The sequence below is a fragment of the Alligator sinensis genome, unplaced genomic scaffold (genome assembly GCF_000455745.1).
Source record: "Alligator sinensis unplaced genomic scaffold, ASM45574v1 scaffold395_1, whole genome shotgun sequence".
In the NCBI taxonomy this organism is placed as follows: domain Eukaryota; kingdom Metazoa; phylum Chordata; order Crocodylia; family Alligatoridae; genus Alligator; species Alligator sinensis.
The window spans coordinates 615,137-631,556 of record NW_005842232.1 but is presented as its reverse complement, the minus strand read 5'-3'; positions in this window follow the sequence as shown (position 1 = coordinate 631,556).

The following is a 16,420-nucleotide window of genomic DNA, read 5'->3' as shown; positions in this document are numbered from 1 at the left end:
GGGAAAGCGTGTTTTTCTATAATGGTTTCAAGGTCCAGACTCAGTCTTTAAACATTCACAAATCCCAAATGAATGGGAAAAGGGGAAGGAGCAACAGTTTCCTATGAAAATTCATTGGCTCTACATGACAGTGGCTTCTGTGCTCAGAGTAAAAATAGTATTATTACAATGCACCGACTCTGTGCAGGGATGGAAGAATAAATGGCAGAATGGAAGCCTCCTTACACTCTTCCCTACCCCTCACCACTGAGCAGCTCAAGGGTCTTGCACATCTAGACCATTTTAGCATTAGACTAATCTATGAACTTAACCATTGTAAGCGTTAGGGTAACACTATGTGGATTTTTGGGGAACATTGAATCTGCAGCTGAATGAAGGCTTTACCTGTGGCCTAGCAAAAGCTGCTGACCACATGGCAGAATGATATCTAAGCCAGCCATTTGCTTATGCTAAGAAACCATCTTAACTGTGTTAACCATTTTTCTGAGAAAAAGCAGCAAGTAAGTCTGTGTGAGTCTGTGTGCTGTCAATGAGGTAAAGCTTACGGAATGTGGAAGATGGTACAACATGAGACAGAAAAATAGACTGGAATGTGAAAAAACAACACATAATTGGTAACAGAATCCAAAATAAACATATGCAAAAAGGTGAATGGTGATTGGTGAAGAAGACTCCAGAAGCTTCCAGGTTTTGGCCAAAGTCCGCCCATTGACTGAAAAAAAAGAGTCAAAGTCTTAGACATGCACTCATAGCAAAAAGGCATGTAGATGAGTAAAATGCATAGGCAATTACATGTTAATGAAGCAAACAGTAAACAGAGGCGGAGCTTGAGATGGAAGGAGAAATGGGTGGAACAGAAGGAGGGACAGAGGTGGAATGAATGTTAATGAGTATAAACCACAGTGTATAAATGTAGGAAAAAACTATTGTTCACGGTGGCTCCCCAGTTTGTTGTTTTTTTGGGAGCTTGTCCAAAGCTGTCTCCATTCTGAATAAAGCTGTTGTGAGCAATGTGTGCACATAGCGTTTGCTCCCTGTCTGCTCTGGCTAATGAGTAAATGAACCCATGAGCGATTGGATCGTTGTCTCCCTAGTCATTGGGCGCTGCACGGAGTCAGGATCTAACAGTAAGCCTCAGAGAGAGGCAAAGGATATAATAATAGTGTTTTTTACTATTATGCACCAAGATTTAGTAACATCTAGATAAATGTATGAGACTTGACATATACTTATATTGAAAGCCCTTTCCACCATTCTAGCAACTTAAAGGGCCTTAAAGTAGACAAATGTTATTCACAGAACCTGACCAGTGTAAATGAATGTCCATGTAAATTAGGGTGGCCAACCTGCAACATGTGCTACAAATGGCACAGGCAGCTTTTGTGTGGCACGCAGCCGATCAGGTAGAGAGCAGGCAGCACAACAGTAGATAGAGCAGGGAGCAGAAAACAGAGCAGCAGATTGGACAGGGAGCACAGGTCAGGGAGTAGAAAGCAGAGCAACAGATCAGGCCAGGGAAGGGGATCAGAGTGGCACTAGGGTAAGGTGTGGGGTCTTGTTTGTGACATGTCTGCTAAAAAGATTGGCCTCTGATAATGTAAATGGAAGTTGAGCCCCGGTATTTTGCAGAAGCAAGGTATTTAAGAAGGAAGGATGGATATGCATGGGTTCCAGTTCTTCTTGCACCAAAACCTATTCCCCCAGGAAATCTAATGTTAGGAAGCATCAATAAGAACAAACTTCTCACTAGACAAGGCTGCAGTATCTACAGCCATAACAAAAGCTGTATGTCAGAAGAGTACTTTTGTAGCCAATGTAATCCTTACACCACAATGGTGAATCTCTAGAAAGGAGGCTTATAGGATGTGCACATCTTATCTCAGCTCTGCCAGGCTTCTCTCTAACATCTTGCTGAGATTACTGAAGAGTAACTCACAAGTTCTATTATGGTGGCAAATTTTATCAAGCTGGCGTGATGCAATGTCATGTTTCATTCAATCCATACTGACCTACAGTGAACTAAATCCACTATTTAACTCAGCTATAAGCATTTATTCCAAAGTCACCCAAAAAAATGTCCAGATTTTCTTCCAAAGCCCATGAAAATAAAGTTCAAATCATGCTTCTGTTCTATTGTGTAGCACATAACATCATGTAACTAATTCAGAATGCATCTGTTCTTTACAAATATTTTCATATTTAAATATCTAAATCCCTTTTCTGAGGATCTACACTTCAATTAAGCAACCTGGAAACATCCCAGTAAGTAATGGTGTAAAAGCCACATAACCTTTCCCATCAAGGGCTACTTAAACTATAAAAAATACATTCATTGAGTCTTTGACACAATGATTCAGGGATATCAGAAGACATTAAGGTTAAGTTGGATTGCAGACTGTCAGTTCCTGTGGCATATCTTGACACAATAGGATACACTCGTCAAATGTTATTAGAGATCTTGTTCTTTTCCAACAGATGAGATCAAGACAGTCATGTGGAAGACACAATAATCTTATAGTTTTTAAAATGGAAGCCTGAAAAATAACTGTAGCATATAGTTTAAAACCCATTTTAAGTGGAGTTTTGCAATTTATGATAAAGAATAAAACATTCTATGTAGAAAGTTAACATTGCAGTAATTTGAAAACAAAAAGAGGCCAGAATTTGAAAAGCTGCAGTTTTATAATAAATTACATATAACTTTTTTTCAGAAAAAAATTAAAACCTAAGTTAAAAGAATGTTAAAATCTGCATGCCAAGCAGTCAAACGTTAGGAAATTACTGCATTAAAGTGCCCCTGACAAAGTTAGCTTGAGACCCCTGTATGCATATAAAAGATAATTTTCCATCATTGCAGAAGCTCTATGGCACAAACCAGGATAGAATCCCCTACTCCCACATCCCAGCCCAGGACATAAAGCATAAGTGAATGACCCATTCTTCTCCTGGCAACTCTCATCCCTTCCACTGTTCATACTTAACACTGAACTGAGTATAGATCCCAGAGAAGAAAAGCGTGTGCTTATGTAATTAAAAATTGAATTGTACCAAATGATCACAAATTGAATTTAATTAAGATTGAACAGGCAATTTTATTATCATCCCTTACCTTTCAGATTTCTGAGTTTGCTCCCTAATTTCCTAGACTTAAATGAAATGAACTAAAACAATTTTCATTATGTAGAATCATATAAGCCCTGCATGGATGACCACTAAATCCACAGTGCTTGAGATAAAAAAGTAAATGGTAGCAGAAGCAAGTTATTTTCCAAAGTGGACCAACCACAAGAAAGGGACCACACATTTTGTCAATGGCTTATATAACTTTTTACTCAACATGGAAGAATAACTATCCAGAAGGAAAAATAGTTTATGTGTTACTATTTCAGCTAAATGTAGAACTGTTCATTTTCAAAAGCAATACAGCTAAGGTCTTGTCAACCCTTAGAAGGGTTTACTAGAGAGCCATGCTGGCAAGTCTGAGTAGCTGAGATGCAGTTTATCCAGCAAATGAGTTCTTTTTCAAAATGAAATAAGATTCCCCAGCAATATTGGCAAACACAGATGAAAAAAATAGGGTCTGTGCCCTGGGTGGCAGTGGTGGCAGCAGCAGCAGGGATTTGGTCAAGAGTGAGTGCCCAGGCCTGGTGCTGGGGTCGGTCACCACTGATCACATTACCATTGAAAGAAAGGACATTTTTGCCAGTGTATCTGTCTCAAATGCTAGGCCTTTTTCTGGCATAGCTATATCAGGTAGAGATGTGAATTTTTTTCCCACACTGCTAATCAACATAGCTATGCCAGTAAAATTTTCTAATACAGACTTTTGCAAAACCTTTTTCAGTAGATGAAACATGGGTTGTATTCCCAATTCTGCCAGATGTGACGTTGTGCAATTTACCAGTTCCCAGGCAATGGTAGTGAGCAGACCCAACCCAAGGATAGGGTGGTTTTTCTTCATCTTTCTGCACTGAGGGAACCTTTTCCAAGCTGACAGAACTTGTTCAATCTAGCCAGAGTTCCCCTGCATTTAGCAGGATGGGCAAGGCAAGGTGGCCCTCCTACAAGTTCATGTTACCCTAAAGTTGAGAAACAATGTTTTAGGTCTTTGTCTCCAAATTTCTAGAAAGCTGTATCCTCCATTGGAAAAACAGAGACAACTATACCTCAGGCAGTCTTGTCAGGTATTAAAAGCCTACATATTTATTTGCATATGCCTGTGCTTACAACCACCGATAAGTATACTGAAATAGTTAGTAATAATGCAGTGCTGCCAACATCAGCTGTTCAAAAAAGATGAGATTAAAAAAATAAATAAATGTGGGCTTCTTTTTATTTGCCTTCTGTTTTTTCAGCCCAACACACATATTCCATGCTATCAAGCTTTTTTGCACTAATTTACTTACAGGAAATTTCCTTACAAGCCCTGGAACTAGGGTTGAAATAAGAAACAGCAGATACTGCAAAAGTTGGCAACACTAATGTTGACATTTCAATTATTATCATTGGCATCTGAGTTGGTACTTATTAAATCAACGGGGCAATTCACTGCTCAGAGTCATTGTTTCAAGTGGTTTGTCAACTCAGGCAGATGTTTCTGTGTTGGTTATGCTCAGTTCATATAACAACTAAAGACTGAATATAGGGGAAAAGATAGCTCAAGGAATGAAGCAATGACACATTTACACTGATGTCATCAGTGGTGTAAGAAAGTAGCAGACATATGATATAACCCCCTAAACCAAGATCATTTTGTCCAATCCAGTAGGCAGGGGTAAAAGTCACCTGTGCTTCCCCAGGCCAGATCCTCACTGAAACGTTCCCCATGGGCTGGATCCAGATGTGATAGGAAAAGTGGGATGAGCGGAAGTAGTAGCATGAGGGGCAGCAGCCTCTGTGGTTAACAAAGCTATCACTTGCTTCCTGCCAACAAAACATTGTAAATGTGCCTTCCTCCAATTTCTGGCCTCTATCAGGACCATAGGCCAGATATAGTCCATAGGCCTTAAGTCTTACATCCCTGAAAGAATCAGGAGTAAAACACTCCCACTATAAATTACACTGGTTTCAGGTTTTTTTCCCATCTGCCTCCATCTAAAACAGATTATTAATTACTAAAGACAGATTACTAATTTCCTCTCCCGCTAAGGTCGGAATTGTTGCTTTAGTGCTTTAGAACAGGCTATAGAACTGGTAGCCCATAGGCTGCATGCAAACAGTCAGAGGTTAATTTGTAGCCCACAGGCTCCCACCCAGACACTGCTGCCCCAATTACTGTAGCTGTTGCAGCAGCCTAGGTCTGCAGGCTCCCTCTCCCTCCAGCTACCAATTCTTGCCCTGACTCAGGGACCAGGGCACCATGGTGCAGCCTCTGGGGCTAGGCATGCCTATGGCCCAAGGCACCCATGTGGTGTGGTACATCAGGAGGAGGGGAGCCAGGGGTGGACCAGGAGTCTGTGGCTTGTACTGATGGAGCTTGATGGCATACAGCTCCTGCTGGTACTATCCATGGGGCATCCGGCCCCCAGCCACTTAGAAGTTGGACAGCCTGCTTTCGAATAAAGTGAGGGAAGGTAGAAGAAGTGGCAGCTGCTGCTGTTGAACACATCCTGTACAGGGAGCTCTAACTTACAGGAAACATAATAAGGGTTAAGAGCAGGTTCACTGTGGCTGCATGCAAGCAGCTCTGGGGGACCTGAGTCTCTAAAAGGAAAGGGGGTGTCTATATACTTCATAGAGGGTGGAATTTGGTAAAATTGGGGGAGAGAGGAGAAGAGATAAAAATTCCCAGTTCAAAATTTAGACATTACAGACATTCATAAAATGACTGTTTGGTTACAGCCTAACACTACAGTTACCAGAATTCTATCAGGACCAGACAGTTTCCACGACAATGCCCTCTACACATGGGGCTTTCTGCAACTTGGCCTTTGCACAACTGGGCTAAGTCTTGAAAATGCTGATCTGCTTGGCTCCTATGTCTCACCGAAGCCTTGACACGATTCACATAATAGGCATTCGTTTACCAATCTGACTTGCTTGATCCACCAGGCATAGTTTAAGCATGTCTAACCCCACATATAACATGACCAAAGGAGTAGGCAGCTACCACCCTTAACACATTAATTCAATGGGTAGGGGACTTGTCCAGGATGAAAGAACCTAGGTCTCTCCTCTGCCTGAGGGATTATGAACCTATGTCTTCCATCTTCCCTACTACATGTGGTGGACTACACTAAGTGTTTCCTATTAAAGTTATTCCACTTCATATACTATAATCAAATAGTAAATGGAGTAGAGACTCGAATGATTTTAAAGAAGTTCAACATCTATCCCAAGTTTGCATTCCAACTTATTTGTGATACTTTATAACACGCTGCAAAGCAAGTGGAACTTGTCCAATACTTGGCAATTCCAAAGCATCATCATGCCAATGGATAATTAATTAGAACAGAGTTTAAGGGTTTTTGAAAGCACATATTTCTAGAATTAATGGGCAAAAATTAATCACGTCTGTCCCAGATACTTAAAAGATAATTTTATACATTGCATCAAGTCTTCCAAGTGATCTGGAGGCAGCTGTAAAGCAACTTAAGTGACCATTATAACCTTGGAACAGTTAAGCAATGTCCCTGGTTCTTATGAACAGCCTAATCACAAAGGTTGTACTACCTTTACTATACTAGTAATGAAATGCTCCCACCCCTACTATAGATTATTATAAAGTACCTCCTTGTGTATTTTTATAGATATATCCACAGTCATGAGGGACTTTTACCAGTACAGCTATATCAATAAAAAAAATAACACCCTAAATGACAAAGTTGCACTAGTAATGAATTCCATGTAGATCGGTTCTTAACAAGGGATTAACAAAGGGGATTAATAAAGATTTTAACAAACTGATATTAAGTTTAGTGGAAACTTCTCTATTTACCCTATAGTTTCGTGAAGGGGTCATATCATGCCTCTCTGGTATGTCTCAAAAGATAGCACCATATATGTATTCAGGGAGAGATTCAGTAAAGGATATAAGTATCTACAAATGGGTGCTGCTTTACTTAACTTTAAGTGTCTGGGTCCCAGAGCTGAGTCCAGAACCCAAAGCCAAGTGCCTAGGGTCCATATACATCGACTGGGATATTTAAGCACCTCACTAGGGCAGCTCACCACAGAAAAAAGGCAGCTTCCTACGGCTAACCAATGTGAAATGCTAAGGACAGAGGTATTCCTGAAATCCTAGCTCTTCTGGAGCCTGCACACTTGAATCAGTGGCCACAATGAAGGAGCTTGGGATCCAGATTCCAGAACCCACTCTTGTAAGTATGTGTCTACAGGTATTCTTCAAAAGAACTGAGCAGTATGCCTGTGAGAAGCAGAAAGTATTCGCTTCGGATTTGGATTCAGTGATTTGGAGGGACAGTGATTCGATTCAGTGATTTGAATCACTGTCCCGATTCGATTCAGCTGAATCAAAATCCAAAGATATTTGACACCAAATCTTATTTCGCCTAGACTATACAGGCAGGCAGAGCCGGTGGGAGCAGCTGGGGGAGCAGCCGGAAAACCACTGACTTGAGTTGACAGCCTCAGGAAAAACCGCAGCTCATCCGGCTGCTCCCCCAGCTGCCCCCCTGCTGGGGTGAGGCAGGCAGTGCTGGCAGACCCAGGAGAAGCCACAGGAGCTGGGGGAATGATTGGGAGCTTGTGGGAATGATTGGGGAGCTGGGGGATAGAATCGAGAACAAGGGAATCAAACTGGGAGCTGGTGGGACGCCCCTGTTCATTCCCCCAGCCCCCAATCATTTCCTACAGCTTCCCAATCATTCCCCCAGATCCCCAATCATTCCCCCCAGCCCTCATGGCTTCTCCCAGTCCATAACTGCCAGTCATTTTGTTACTGATCTGTCAACTGACCCCTGTTTTATCCTTGAGAGTGCCCTGCTCCTCAGGCCCATAGGGCACTGAAGGAGGGGCAGGGCTGCAGTCTAACCTGAAGGCCACAGGGAACCAGGACTATGCATGGGTTTAGAGTTAATTAGAGTGTGTTTGGGTGAGTTCATAACTGTAAATATATATGTGTGTGTGTGTGTATAAATTGATGATTGTAAGTTGCAAATTCTTTATTAATATTATGAAACCTATACATAGTTAAGATTCACTGAGTGTCCTGGCTCTCTGCTGTGTAGGAAGACGAGGGGAGCTGCAAACAACTAGGTAGACATGCCTCCCACAACATACCTGCACCTGCTAACCATCACTTTATTTGGAGAGGGGGTACCTTTCTGCATACCGCATGGGTTACACTGGTTTACTTTTTTAACCTGAAAATTGGGGATTATTGTTTTTAATCAGAGAAAATCAGGATCCCTGGTTATCACTATGCAAGTAACTGCCAGTCAGGGTATCTAATGTATGAATGGGAAGAAGAATGGAAACAAGGGGCTATTGCTATGTGTACATGTTCGTTAGATACAAGTCACAAATTCAGAATATATGCTACACACCTCTGAAATGAGTGAACTTGAGTCAGTGTAAGGGAGGGGTGAGCAATTATTTGGGTCTGAGGGTGACATAGGGAGTTTTGATTGGTTGTCATGGCCCAGGTCAGCACCGCCAGCCTCCTCCACCTCACAACAACTCACTAAAATTCCCTATGGGGCTGTGGGCAGATGGGAGCACTGTTCAGGAATGGAGCGGGAGGGGGTGGGAAGGACTGAAATCTTATGCCCCTGCCTTCCGGGGTGTAGGGGAGTGGGGCATGTGCATCTTGTGTGAAGGGGGGGATGCCTGGGCGTGAGGTCCTGGAAGCCTGCTGAGGGGTGGGCGGCACATGCAGCAGAGCTGCCCCCACTGCACTTGCATGGGGCTGAGTCCCACCCACTTGCACCAGGGCAGCCCATGCCACGCTCCCACCAATGTCCACTATCTGGCCAGGTGCTGCTCTGTGACCCCTGCTTCCAGTTCCAGGATCTGGAGCCTCAAGCACCTGCCAGGAGTGGTGTGGCATGGTGTGGCAGGAGCTAGAGAAGGAGCTGCTGCTGGAGGCAAGGGGCACAGAATAGCACCCGGCTAGCTGCAGCCACCCTGGGAACAGCCTGATGAAAGCTGCTCCTGCTCTTGCCCCAGCACATGGGGTCTGGTTCCAGGTCCCAGGAAGGCAGGTGGGAGCTGAAGCCAAAGCCCTGGTGCTGGGGCAGGAAACACCCAGATGAAGCTGCTCATCTGCCCATCCAGAATGGCATGGCGTGCCATAGCATAACATGGTGCAGCAGGGGCAGGAGAAGGAGCAGCTTCTGGCAGGCTGTCCTTGGTTTGACTGCAGCCAGCTGGGTGGTGTTCTGTACCCCCTGTCTCCAGTAGCAGCTCCTCCTCTCTCTCCTGCCTCCACTGCGCCTTGCTGTTCCCAGCAAGTATATGGGGCTCTGGCTTCAGATCCTGGCTGTCTTCCAATAGAAGGCAGTTGGGAGCTGAAGCTGGAGCCTTGTGCACTGGGGTAGGAGCTGCCGGGGCAATGCATAGGGGGTGCACACAGGTGCACATCCATCCTCTGAGCATGGCAGTACACCCCTTACAAAAAGGTCGCTGCTCACTACCTCCCTGCTGCTGCCGCCAACACCACCAGTGGCATCTGCAGGCAGTCAGCTACCCATGCTGGCCACTGCCGACGCTGCTGGTGGCATCTGCAGGTGGTCACTGACCCCTGGTCAGCACTCATCACTCCCCCCCCCACTGAGTGTGCTGGTAGTGTCTGTAGGAGCTCCTGCTTACCACCGCTGTGCTCCCACCACCATGCTCCCGCCGCTGCCATGCCCCTTAGCTGCTGGGGGCGTGTGTCATTCATGGGAGCTTCCCAGCTTCCCAGCTGAAACTGCCCAGTGCAGCACAGTGAAGTAGGTGCAAGATCAAAAGCAGGAGCCACTACTGGAGACTGGGGCACAGAGCAGCACCCAGCTGCAGCCACACCAGGAACAGCTTTGGCACAGGTGGCATGCTGGCTGGGTTCTGGGCCAACGGGTGCTAGTGGGAGCCCAGTACAGATTGCAATATTGAATAGGACATGGCCCCATGTAAAGCACTGTGGGGGCAGCCGCAGACCAGATCCAGTCACCTGCAGGGCCATATGTGTCTCGTGAGCTGTATTTTGCCCACCCCAGCGTAAGGAATATATAGCTGTAATTAGACGAAATGATGCCAGGACTCTGTAGCAGAACGGAGTAAATATATAAGAATCATGTGAGTTTTTGCAAGAAAATGTTTTATGTGAGCTTCTGGTTTAAATATAAAATATTAATTCCCTTGCGTACACCATCCGTTTATGTTTTTCAAGTGACCTAGATAGTTATTTCCCTCTGGTTTCACATCAAAAGATCAATCATGACTGTTTCTGGGAAGTTACTGATGAAGCTGAAGCATTCTTGTTAGGCCTTAAGGCCTAAGAACATACTGTATTTCAAAATTTAATGTAATGAACCCAAACATAAAATTTTATAACAAAAATAATCCATTATAAATCTGAAGACCTCATTAACTGAAACATACCAAATTTGTCTATACCCAGAACTAGTTTAAAGTCATTTAAATTGCAAAGTTTAAAAAAGATAGCTGTATATTGAGGAAAATTAATGGCCAAAACAATATATAAAACAAAGCAAATATTGGTTTTCCAAGTACTGAAAATAATAGACCAGAATTTAAAAGATAAAGCTAGTACACAACCTTGTATATCTCCCCAGCAATACAAACAGATGTTTATTTTGAAATATCAGTGAAGAAAAAAGAACTTCTGATAGACACTTATTCCCTGTGCATGGAGTAAATGGCAACTTAAAAGTAAACTTGTCAATTAGTTTCTGACTAAAATTAATTTAAAATTTGGTTATTTAAGAGATGTGATGTCTCTGTCAGCCTGTCTTTGTCCTGAAGAGCGTTAATGATGTGAATAATGGTGTTAATAATGAAATAATAGATTCTAACTTTTCCTGCAAAGATTAAAAGCAGAGACTCAGGAACTGGACTCCTTTCTTCTCCTTTTCAGAAATGAATTGTTTCTACAACCACTATAGCAACAAGTCTATATAAACTGGTGAGCAAAGATAAATTTTGTTTCCCTATATTGGAGGCCTTATACCTAATGGGACTCGCCACAAAGTAAATCAATATGCAACTTTTATAGCTTGTAAACCTTGTAATATTCACATAAAGTCACTTGAAATGTCTCATAAAAACATAAAATGTTTTATGTTTTATCCATAATATGGATATTTTAATTTACTTTAGTGCTAATTGATTCTAAATGTCATGATTTTAGCTGAATGGGAATATGTACTTTTAATTGTAATACCTCATTCATAGGCTGATGCAAAAATGTTTGTCTTAGGTACAGTATTATGTACTGATAAGTTTTGGGTATTGAAAGTATGCACATGAAATATAATTAAAACAGGTATCTAGGGCACTAACTAATTACTAAACATAATAAAGAAGGAGCAAAGTCAAATAATGTATCATGCATTATGCCTAATTTAACTTTATTGCATGTTCTTTGATCATGTTGATTTCAGTCTTCTATAAGATATTCTGAAAGACTGATCCCAAGTTCTTGGTTCCTAGCAATCAAGATTTGATTTGAACGCCAATGATAAATTTCATTCCAAACATCCAGAAACCCTAGATGTGAAAGAAAAGTTGAGTTAAATCTTGTATGTATTGCATTTCTTACTATCTTACTTTTAAGTGCTTAAATATTTCTTTTAATCAGAATTCTGGAAAAACCTTCAGGATGTTTTGATGCAGCCCTCTATCCTCTACATAGTTCACATTACTTTACACATCGTAATACCCACACACAGTTATTGCTACCTGACTAATATGCCTCCCCACCCCCCCACCCCCAACTTTAGATGGCAATAATAAGTTTAGATGATGGAAATATTTTGAATTCTTTGATAGCAATTAAAAACTCATTTGCTAGGTTGGTAGGTAAAAATAAATTATATGAAGTTCTTTTGTGAGCAGTAGCTATACTATACCCATTAGAAATGGGTTAAATATATATATATTTAAAAATCACTAAAACACTAAATTTTGAAACCCATGAAGACTGTGAACAACAAGAATATATTTTGAAACCAAGCACAGCAATGGCCAGACTGGTAAAGCTTGCAATTCTGCCTCTTTAAATATTGCTTTATTACAAAATATGCATTTCCCAAAAAAGAAAGACTCTCAAATGGCAAGGAGTTCACTTTTCTGCCAAAAGTATCTTTGGGGTAGATTTCTTCCTGCATCTGTGGGAGATGGACTCTGATTTATACTTTGCTACCATAATTCATTATCTCCAAAATAAAATACAAAAAGAAAATTTCACAACTGAGATATTTTAAGTATTTTAATCTTTAGGTCTAGGTGGACCATTTGCAAGTCCCAGTCAAAATCCCCAAACCTGGCTGCAACCAACACTTAATATTTTTGAGGAAGGCAAAAAACAAAACAAAACAACTCCCCTGTCTTACTGCCTGTAGCAATTGGAGGGTGAAAAATTCCTTTCTGGCTCCATGTGGCAACCAGCAAAGCCCAAAAGAATGGGAAAACAAAGTGTCCTTCACCATGCTCTGCAATCTGAAGACCGCAAACACAACTCCATCCATCATACACACTAACCAGAGAGCCAGAACTTTCCTATTATATCATCCCATCCCCTCCTAAAATTTAACACTGCTTCTTTCCTAACTAAGCTGATTATGTAGCTCTGCTTCATGCTCCTGCTGCTGAGCATGGTGCTCTTCAGTTTCTACCTGTTCTGAGCTGCAGAGCTTTTCTCATGGTCTCTCGGGGATCCATGAGTGGAGGGGAGGAGATGGGGAGGGAGAAGTTCCTGAGCTTCCAACTCTTGCTCTTCATAGGGCTCTCCAGGCATTGCTACTCCTAGATCATCTCTAACCAGTGCTTACCTAATTTTTTCTTGAAAACCTCAAGTGAAGGAGCTTTCACAGCTTCCCTGTGTAGTCTATCCCACTGTCTCCCTGTTCTACATTGGAGTTCTCAAAATGAATTCCACAGAAGCTACTTAATGGTTTGTAAAGTACTTATGGGTGGTCAGCAACAGGCAGGCTGATCCTATATTATCAGGTTTGCAAAAGTGCTCAGTTTTTGTATTGGTACCATCATACGGTGACCAGATTTTCAAATTAATCTCATCACCAAGCAGGTCCCAACAGTGGAAAAACAAAAGTACTGTCTATTGCTCTGTTTAAAAACTGACCTATAGAACTTATTTTCATTCTTGTTTTTTGATGCTAAACCTGAGTGATAGGAAGGGATCCTGGTTTTCTCTGATAGAAAAAATCCCCAATTTTGGGGTTTAAAAAAGTAACCCAAAATCCACATTTTTCCATGATTAAAATGAAACACCTCTAATACATAGATGTATATATAGTGGTGTTTCATTTTAATCACAGAGAAATGTGGATTTGAGGATACTTTTTTTAACCCCAAGATGTGGCTTGAATATTTAAAAGAAGGAACTAGGGCCTAACCTACTTCCTATGAGTAACAGATGAGCAAAAATTATAAGTACTGGGAAATGACTGCTTCAGGTTAATGTCAGGGTCAGATCTATACATTTCTTTGTAGGGACTCTATCAAAGGTAGCAACTTTGTTGAGCTATATGAATTAAAGGAGTGTTACTCTGTATGTCTTAGAAAAATGGGGCAGGAAAACAGCATGGAAACAGATGATGTAATGTGAATGTGTGGTCTCTGTACCACCTATACACAACACTATATCATGACAAATCAGTTTTGTACTGTGATCATGCTGGTTGGTTAATTCAACATGATTATAACAAAATTATCCTTATTAAAGGCCCAATTTTGGATGTACCTTTATAGATTTTGGGTAGTCCAGAGGCAATTTAAAAGATGAAAGGCTCCTATCCTCTCAGCTATAAATGCTTTCATACCATATCCATCACTGGTATTCAGAAGTCATTATTTGAGTCATTAAAGGAAATCATTGAACTTTCAATCACTATAACCTGAGTGTCATACATTCTTGGGGAAAATATCCAGGTCAGTAGCAACAAAGTTAAAAATGCTAGTTCTTTGTTTTCTTATCACATCATGAGCTAGGATGTATTACATGCCCCTGTGGACTGTAAGTGAAATAGCTGATGTCAAAGCATCATCTTATTCTGTCTACCCTTTGCTGTCTATTAGGAATGATAAAGCTACAAACCTAATGTACTCTCTGATGTCATTGGCATCTGTGGTTATTTAAAATAATAAAGATATGACTCTGGTAATTAATTAATTGCTGCTCAGAGAGTCCAGTAGAATTTCTTACAGTAGTTTCTTCAGGGGCATATTGTACCGGTTAGGACAATTAATATCAGTTTTATTATGTTAATTGATCTTTGAGCTAATAATAATTATGATAAGGATATGCTTGCCCTTGGCTTAGTTTCTGCATTTATCACCTACTAAACTTTCTGTCAAATACTTTTTAGTATCTTGTCTCAGGTTATTGTTGTATGCAGATGTGAGGTGTTTGTAAAGACATTTTAAACATTGAAATGGTTACCTAACACTGATGCTATTGGCTTCAGGAAAAGCAAGGGCCTAGCTTATTGTATAATCTCTATCCTATTGAACCTATTAATTTTCATGCACACTAATAGAGACACTTGTTTCATACATTTGGATTTTGATTTATAAAGCTATCTAGCTGTAAGTGCCTTGCAACAGTCTTTAATTATATATAATTAATTCAAACACACAAATAAAAATATAAATAACAGAATGCACTTCCCAAGGTAAGATCATCCAAAATGAAAGAAATTACTCTCTCACTTAGGAGAATATCAGTTAGGGAATCTGAGGTCAGCTGAAACCAGCATGGCTTTATTCAAGCTTTAGTCCAATTCATGCATTTTCCATTTGTTCCATTACCAAACAGTATGCTGAACATGACAAAGAACTGCACCTAATAATAACTTAAACACCATTAGTGGCCTCTTTGTAGGTTAAACATGATGGCTGACAACTTAAAGTCCTATAAGGGCAATTATACAGAACTACTGTAAAGGGCATCTCGAAGAAGCACCTATTATGCCTGAAAGCTTGTCCACTAGCTCGTCCAATTATACAGTTGGTCAAATAGAACTTTACCATATTTTCTTGCATATAACACATACCTTTTCCCCCAAGATTACCCTTCCCTCCAATTTGGGGTTCATAAATTAAGCAGGAAGCTGATTTGCTGACTGGAATAGAAGCACCCTGCTTCAATTCCACCTCTATAGTAAAGAAGCTATTGCATTACTATTCAGGTAGGTGAACGAGTTATTTGACTTAATGGCTCATTGCTCTTCACTCTACTGCTGGTAACAGCTGTCTCTCTTTTTTAATGGTCTTGATGTTCTACTAATCAAGATAACCTTTCTTAGGGCAATTTTGCTGCCTGCTAACTGCCCCTGGTCTCTTTCCTCCTATTTCACAGCCTTGGCAACTCTAGCTTTTTAAAAAAAATCATAGATCCCCTAATACAGTCCAAACTTCAAAAGCATCTAGGATTTCAGCTAACTTAACAGGAAAGGGTTGGTGAGTCAGCTGAAGTTTAGTCTCTGTCCCTGCTCTATGCAGCCCAACTCTGTGAAAATCATTGTTTTTTAAAGGCAAAACTGAAGAAATAAGGTACATATTATATTCAGGGACACATTATATGTGAGAAAATGTGGTATCACAAAAAACCCTTGTTTCAAGGACTTCTTAGAAGGAAACAAGAAAAGTCACCCAATAGACTATAAGAGCTACGTAAGAAAGCAAAGGCTACTGCCACAGAATTACAGGGTGTCAAGCTTCTCAAAGAGACTATAAATTGACAGTCAGCTGACTGCCAATATCAACAGATATCTTTTGAATAGAGGCCTCCAATAGCAGCTGACCTGGAAACTTCATTTTAGTTTCATTTATATTTTTAAAAATATGAACCATGACAAATTTAAAATAAAAGATCCTGGGGTGTTTGGCAGCAGAGCCGTGGTAGCTCACTGAAATGGTTTGCATTAGTTTCTGATCAGTTTCATCTTTCTGTTCTGTGTTAGGCAACAGCGATACTAATATATTTTTGAAGCCTTCTTGGGCAGCCTTTTAGGACCCTCGCTTTATTGGTTTCAGGGACTGTAGAGCTTGGAATCCTGGAGGCCTCAGTAGATCACCTGGCAAACTAGAAGTGGCAACTTTGCTCAGTGGTTTACCAAGGAGCTGGACTGGTAGACAGGAAACAGGAACATTTTTATTAGAACCCCTACTGGATCCAAAGGGCTTTGTCAACATTGAACCATTTTGTGAAATATTTTGATTCTGATGAATCTGCAAACTGATGAGAAAGCATTTTATCAGAATGTCTAACCAATGT